The sequence below is a fragment of the Lolium rigidum genome, chromosome 3 (genome assembly GCF_022539505.1).
Source record: "Lolium rigidum isolate FL_2022 chromosome 3, APGP_CSIRO_Lrig_0.1, whole genome shotgun sequence".
NCBI classification, from domain to species: domain Eukaryota; kingdom Viridiplantae; phylum Streptophyta; class Magnoliopsida; order Poales; family Poaceae; genus Lolium; species Lolium rigidum.
In genome coordinates this window covers 188,587,289-188,593,039 of record NC_061510.1, presented here as the reverse complement: position 1 = coordinate 188,593,039, position 5,751 = coordinate 188,587,289, and the positions used below count along the sequence as shown (strand labels likewise).

The window sequence follows — 5,751 nt, the reverse complement described above, 5'->3', positions numbered from 1 at the left end:
TTGTTCCACACTGTCTACGAAGTTGTTCCCCACAGTCTAGGATGTTGTTCCTCTCTGTTCAGGTTGTTGTTCCCCACATTCTAGGATAGTGTTCCCCTCCATTCAGGTTGTTGTTCCCATCCGTTCAGACTGTTGTTCCCCACCGTCTAGCCTCTCGTTCCCACCCGTCTAGGCTCTTGTTCCCGCCCGTCTAGGCTCTTGTTCCACACTGTCTACGATGTTGTTCCCCACAGTCTAGGATGTTGTTCCTCTCTATTCAGGTTGTTGTTCTCCTCGGTTTAGGTTGTTCCCTGTGATGTTTCTCTATTGTTCCCTACTATATAATGAGTTTCTATTTATTTTGTAAGATTTGTACTTTATTTTTTAAAAATAAATTTGTGTTCCATGATCCGACTCATAGTCATTATTTTGTTTCGCACACAACAACAAAAATTGTTCCTTTTTTCCATACTCATTCTAATATTATGGTTCAATTAATATTATTAGCTAGCTACTCCATATCCGTCCATGCATGTGTGGTGCCCACTAGGACATGCGGCTTGGTTCTGATCGTTTTTTACTAGATAAAGAAAGAAAGAAAAATGTACACGAAGCTAGTGCCAGAGCCTAGAGAACGGTAGAAATGCATGCTCACAAGTCACAGCACATGCTCACAATGCTAGAGATAGCTAGCTACCAGCGTCCAGCACTACAGCTAGCTAGATGGGCCAGCATGCTGCTCACACTGCTAAAAGATTCCCATGCAACGGGCCCACGCCAGCTCACGTACAGGCGGAAAACAGCCGTACATAACCGAGGATTCAATATGTGTGTGATCGCTGTGCATTGAATAGTCCCACATCGGAAGACGAGAGGGATTCCAACTTGTTTATATACCGCACCACAGGCAAACCAAACATCAGGAATTCGTTCGAGCCGGAAAAGTGAAGCCCAGTGCTTGTCCGCGCGAAGTGGGACACGTGAACCATATGATTGGACCGACAAGTAGGAGGCCCATATAAGATTCCTTGTGCGAACGGGAAGCAAGGGGGCGCGCGAGCGCGAGGGAGGAGGACCCGCGTGCGGTGCCGAGCTGCCGTGCGGCTGGGCCGCGGCAGGGTGGCCGGGTGGAGGGAGCTGGGCCGGAGTGGGCCGGAAGAAAAAAAAGAAAAAGACACTACAAGAAATATGCTAACTTGCGACCCTCCATATTGGTCGTTAGATGGTCATTGTCTGCCATTTATGACCTTGTTGTGACCAAACAATGTTGGTCGACAGTTGAGCGTCACTGACGGCTCACAACGACCATCTTTTTTTAATGGTCGTAGACGGTTAAGACCAAAATCATTAGTCATAGATTCTATGACCAAAATTTTGGTCATTCGCGATCTAGCCTGTCCACGTCAGATCCAACGTGGCAAATCTGACGTGGCAGATCTATAAACAAACTAAATGGTCCCAGATTAAAATCAGCCCAATCCAATTTTATGCTTCACATGGGCCGGCCCACCAATTCAGGCTATTTTATTTTTTGCCTGTCAATTTTCAGCAGGTACGTGGTCCAAGCACAACATTCCAGCCTTTTCATTTTTGGGCCGTGGCCTTTTATTGGTATCCATTTCGTTCAGAATTCAGGTAATGGGTTTTTCAGGAATGAACAATGCGGCCATATCCACTTTAAGGCCTTTTTTACCGTAGAACTTTTGGTGTACACATTCAACACCAAACGATCAATAATTCTGTTGATTAAATGATTGAAATCTAGAAATTATTCAGGAACATATACAAGCATCAACACCAGCAGTTACAGAGCAGAAACGTGTCTAATTACAGTTTAGATCCAACAAGCCTACATACAATCAGTATAAGTTAAACAAGCACCAATACAGTGGCTATATCAACTACAACTTCAGTGCACATCTCCAGGCTCTTCGGATCTTCTTTCACAGCAGCACCAGCCTCAATCTACATAAATTCTAAGTGAGAAACTGTGGAAGTTAATGCTTCCAAATAAAAATGAAGAATTACCTACACAATTGGGAACATAAATGATATATAGTGCATTGAGGATAAAATGGAACCAAATAGCTGGCACAATCATATGTATATCCGTATATTAACATATGACCTACCACATCTTCAAATCAGAAGCTTAGAATAATATTACTATCAAAAAGACCAAGCACATTCAAAACATGTACAACAGATCATATTGTATGCAAGTGAAAGTTGACAAATTAATGAATGAATAATTGAAAATGAATGTGAAAGAACAAGCAGAGTGTGCCAGAAAGCAACAATGCTCCAAATTACATGCATCCTAATGAACATATTTTATTTCCCATAGGAAGGAATGTATCTTGATGCTTAAGAAGCAGCAGACTAGCAGGTATTTATTTCAGACATCCACAGAAGGTACAGATCCAGCGAGGCACGAACCTATACATTGGTGGATCATCTTGAGCCTTCTCACCATGTTGGAGCAGCAGTGCCATCAGTGATCATAGCATCAATTTCCCTAGCCATAAATGCCTTAATCAGAAGCAGCACCAGGAAAATGGACTTAAAAATGCAAGGCATTATGGTATTCTCAAAACAAACGATAGCATAAAAACCTAGAGTCATCAGTGAGAATTATGCATGTCTTTATTTTCAATATGTGAGGAAGTTTTATAGTACAAGTGCAATATTTTAGAGATCACAACAGATGGAAGATGATACAAGAATACAACCGAGTAGTAGCGGGCTAAGCCTGGTAGGATATGGCGATATGCACTAAAAGCATTTTGAGATATGCATCTCTCCTATACATCAACTAATTTTCAAATTCATTGAAATTTTAACAAACAACCAGCCTCTGTATCTGGCATTGTAATTTCAATGTCATTTTTTATCGAACTTGAAACTGAATATACACACATTTAACTAATATCGAAACCAACAGTATTCAAATGAACAACAAGACACACATGCGGAGAAAAAAGGTGACAGAGACCTGCTTGTTGTTGGGGTGCTTCGCCTTGTAGTTCTTCCTGAAACGCTCCCTGCATAACCAAAAACAAACCAAATCAACCGTTAGAACGCAACGCACACCACGAGATCAAAAGAAATTTCGAAACAACAAGCAGCTCTGGGAACTAGCAACTAAAGGAAGGCAGTAGTAACTCAAAACATCCAAAAATGTGTTTTCCAGGGCGAGCTCAGGAAGTAAATAACTAAATATTGAAGCCTAAGTACTCGAAGCCTAATGCATACAGAAAGTAAATGGAAGCTAAACAAGCAAGAAACAAAGGCACTAGTAATTGAATGTCCAAAATGGCGGCCTTAAATTCTAAGGATACACGAGGTCAAATATTAGAATAGAAAAGGTAATGGTAACTATGCAAAGCTTGTCAACCGAAAACCCATAATCAAATAACGAAAATTGCTTGAAGCATGCCATCACACACGACCTATTTTTGGTGGAACCGTTAAATTTAGGCTGAAGAACATAAGCAACTGGCCCACCATCAGTTTCAAATTCACTGAACCTGCAATCAAAGAAACTTAATAATCAACATTCATTTAAGTACTCCTGATCATCCAAAACTTTATACATCAACATAAAACGTGCACATTAAATACAATCATCATTATCATCCAGTAAATACATACTAGGACTAATACGTGCGTTAAGCTGATCCTGTAGTCCTATCACAAGGAGATTAATCTATCTTACCTAAGTAAGATCGTTCATGCCTCTCTAGATTGATTTCAGAAGATGATTAAGGGTGTCCAGGTTTGGCACCAGATTTCTTTGGGTATAGATTATAGCAAACTGGAATTGAAACAAAGACAGAGGCAAAACAGCTGAGAAATGTTCAGACACTGTAGCTCTGGACATCAATTGCTTTTCAGCTGCAAGCTTTGCTTGAGCAAAGGGAAAGTCAATTTGTAGCACAACCTTATCAGGCATACAAGCTCAAAAAAAACTTTAACTATTAACAAGGCAAAGCTGATATTATAGAGTGATGAATTCAGAGCCAAATGTTCCATGAACCAAACATGCATCAGATTTCTAAATGAACCTGACATGGGTAACTATATATAAAAATATATTCTTACAAGCTGGAATTCGAACCTGTGTTGCTTGTAGCACACCATGTGTCCTATCCTACCATTGATCTACCCAGTGATTCCCAGATTGATGGAACAGGTACAGTAGTGATCTTTAGACCCACTCGTTGAGAAATTATGGAGTCATAAGTATATGGCTAGAATAAAAGACCAACAAAGCATAAGTGTGTGCATGGGAAATATCACCTCCTCCGATTCAAATTACTTGATACTAATATAGATGTATCTAGACATATTTTAGTTGTAGATACGTCCATTTTAGCATCAAATAATATGAGTCGGAGGAAGTACTATTTGTATTTCCTGTGTACAAAGAAGTGATATTCACTGAAAAAAAGAGGGATTCATGTAGCATCGCAACATCAAGAGGTTTTAAATATGACAACCCAGGTTGATCATGATTCATGAACATTTTTAGTCATCAATGAAGAAAATATGTAGTACTCGACAGTGAAGTACCAAGAAATATCATGCATTCAGCCGCTACTTACCAATCTATTGTCTATTGTGAAATGACACGTTTGGTTTACCGCTTCCAAAATTTGTCTCACAGTATACAACACGAAAAAACAGAGATAAAGCCACATGTCCATAGTTCAAGTCGTTTCCCTCTTGAACCAGTGTCTGCTGCTGTGCTACCGGACTAAAGAAACTAACCAGGATTATACAAGGATGCAGTGAAGTAGATCTAGAGGAGGGGAGACGGGATTCATCACGGATTATACCAGGATGAGGTCGAAGAGGGTAGCCTGGTCGACCTTGGCGAATTCAGCGTCTCAGCTGTTGAGGTCCTCCGAGGGGTACGGCTGGGTGGACGAACTGGCACCAGATGGCCTGCGACTCCATGGCATACTCCTCCGTGCCTGATTATCAATCACATCAGGGGTTGCCTGTAGAGAGAGAGTGGGAGACTGAGAGATAGAATTCGATAGAGAGAAGGAGGGGGGATAAGGTGAATGGAGAGGACATGGGCGGCTGGGTTGAGCGGTAGAGAGATTGGGGTCGTGGGTCATGATGGCCTGGATGTAGAGCTCGGCGAGCTTGAAATCGCCATCGACGAAGGCCTTCGTCGCCTTGCACTCCAGATCTGACGCAGCTGCGGCCTTGCGGATTGCTTCTACTGCCATGGCTAGTTGCATCTTGCGGTGAAGTGGAGGAAGGAAATTGAGGGTAGAGGAGGGTGTGTGGCGGCGGGTGAGGGATGGGCTAGGGTTAGAGAAGAGGAGGGACGGTGCAGGCCTGCGGGGCGTGGTGGGGACACTGGGACTTTGCGAAATTTTCATTTCGCCAAGGCGCGCGCGGATACGTGGCGCGTGGCGTTTCCAATTTCGACTCCGTGGGCGTGTTTTCGCACACACGTTTTGGCTTACACTTGTATTACCGAGCGTGACTGCCAGCGGGACCCAGGCTTTGAGGTCCCACATTGCATATTGTAGTGGCTTTTGGGTATAGTGTTGGTTTGGTGGTCTGATAGAGAGAGAATCCGGTGGAATTAGTGGAAGGACACGGGTTTGATCTACATGTGGGCACGGGCAGCCTGGCCCGAATGGCTCGAGATTTTCGGGCTAGGCTCGGGCCTGATTAAAGCTTGGACATTAAGCAGCACTAGGGTCAGGTTTGCAAAAAAATAGGTTTTAGGCTAAGATCAGGCCGAAC

General features: G+C 42.7%; 1 long non-coding RNA gene across 2 annotated transcripts; it reads right to left on the bottom strand.

Annotated features, from left to right (window-relative positions):
* Window positions 1–1,783: 1,783 nt before the first annotated feature.
* Window positions 1,784–5,311, bottom strand: LOC124698778. 2 transcript variants are annotated; one of them, XR_007001117.1, is made up of 5 exons: window positions 4,821–5,311; window positions 3,432–3,509; window positions 2,975–3,023; window positions 2,419–2,497; window positions 1,784–1,955 (listed from the first exon to the last, which is right to left on the bottom strand). It is a non-coding gene; the product is annotated as an uncharacterized LOC124698778 (long non-coding RNA). The 2 variants fall into 2 exon arrangements; XR_007001116.1 differs by having other exon boundaries at window positions 1,784–1,944.
* Window positions 5,312–5,751: the final 440 nt, after the last annotated feature.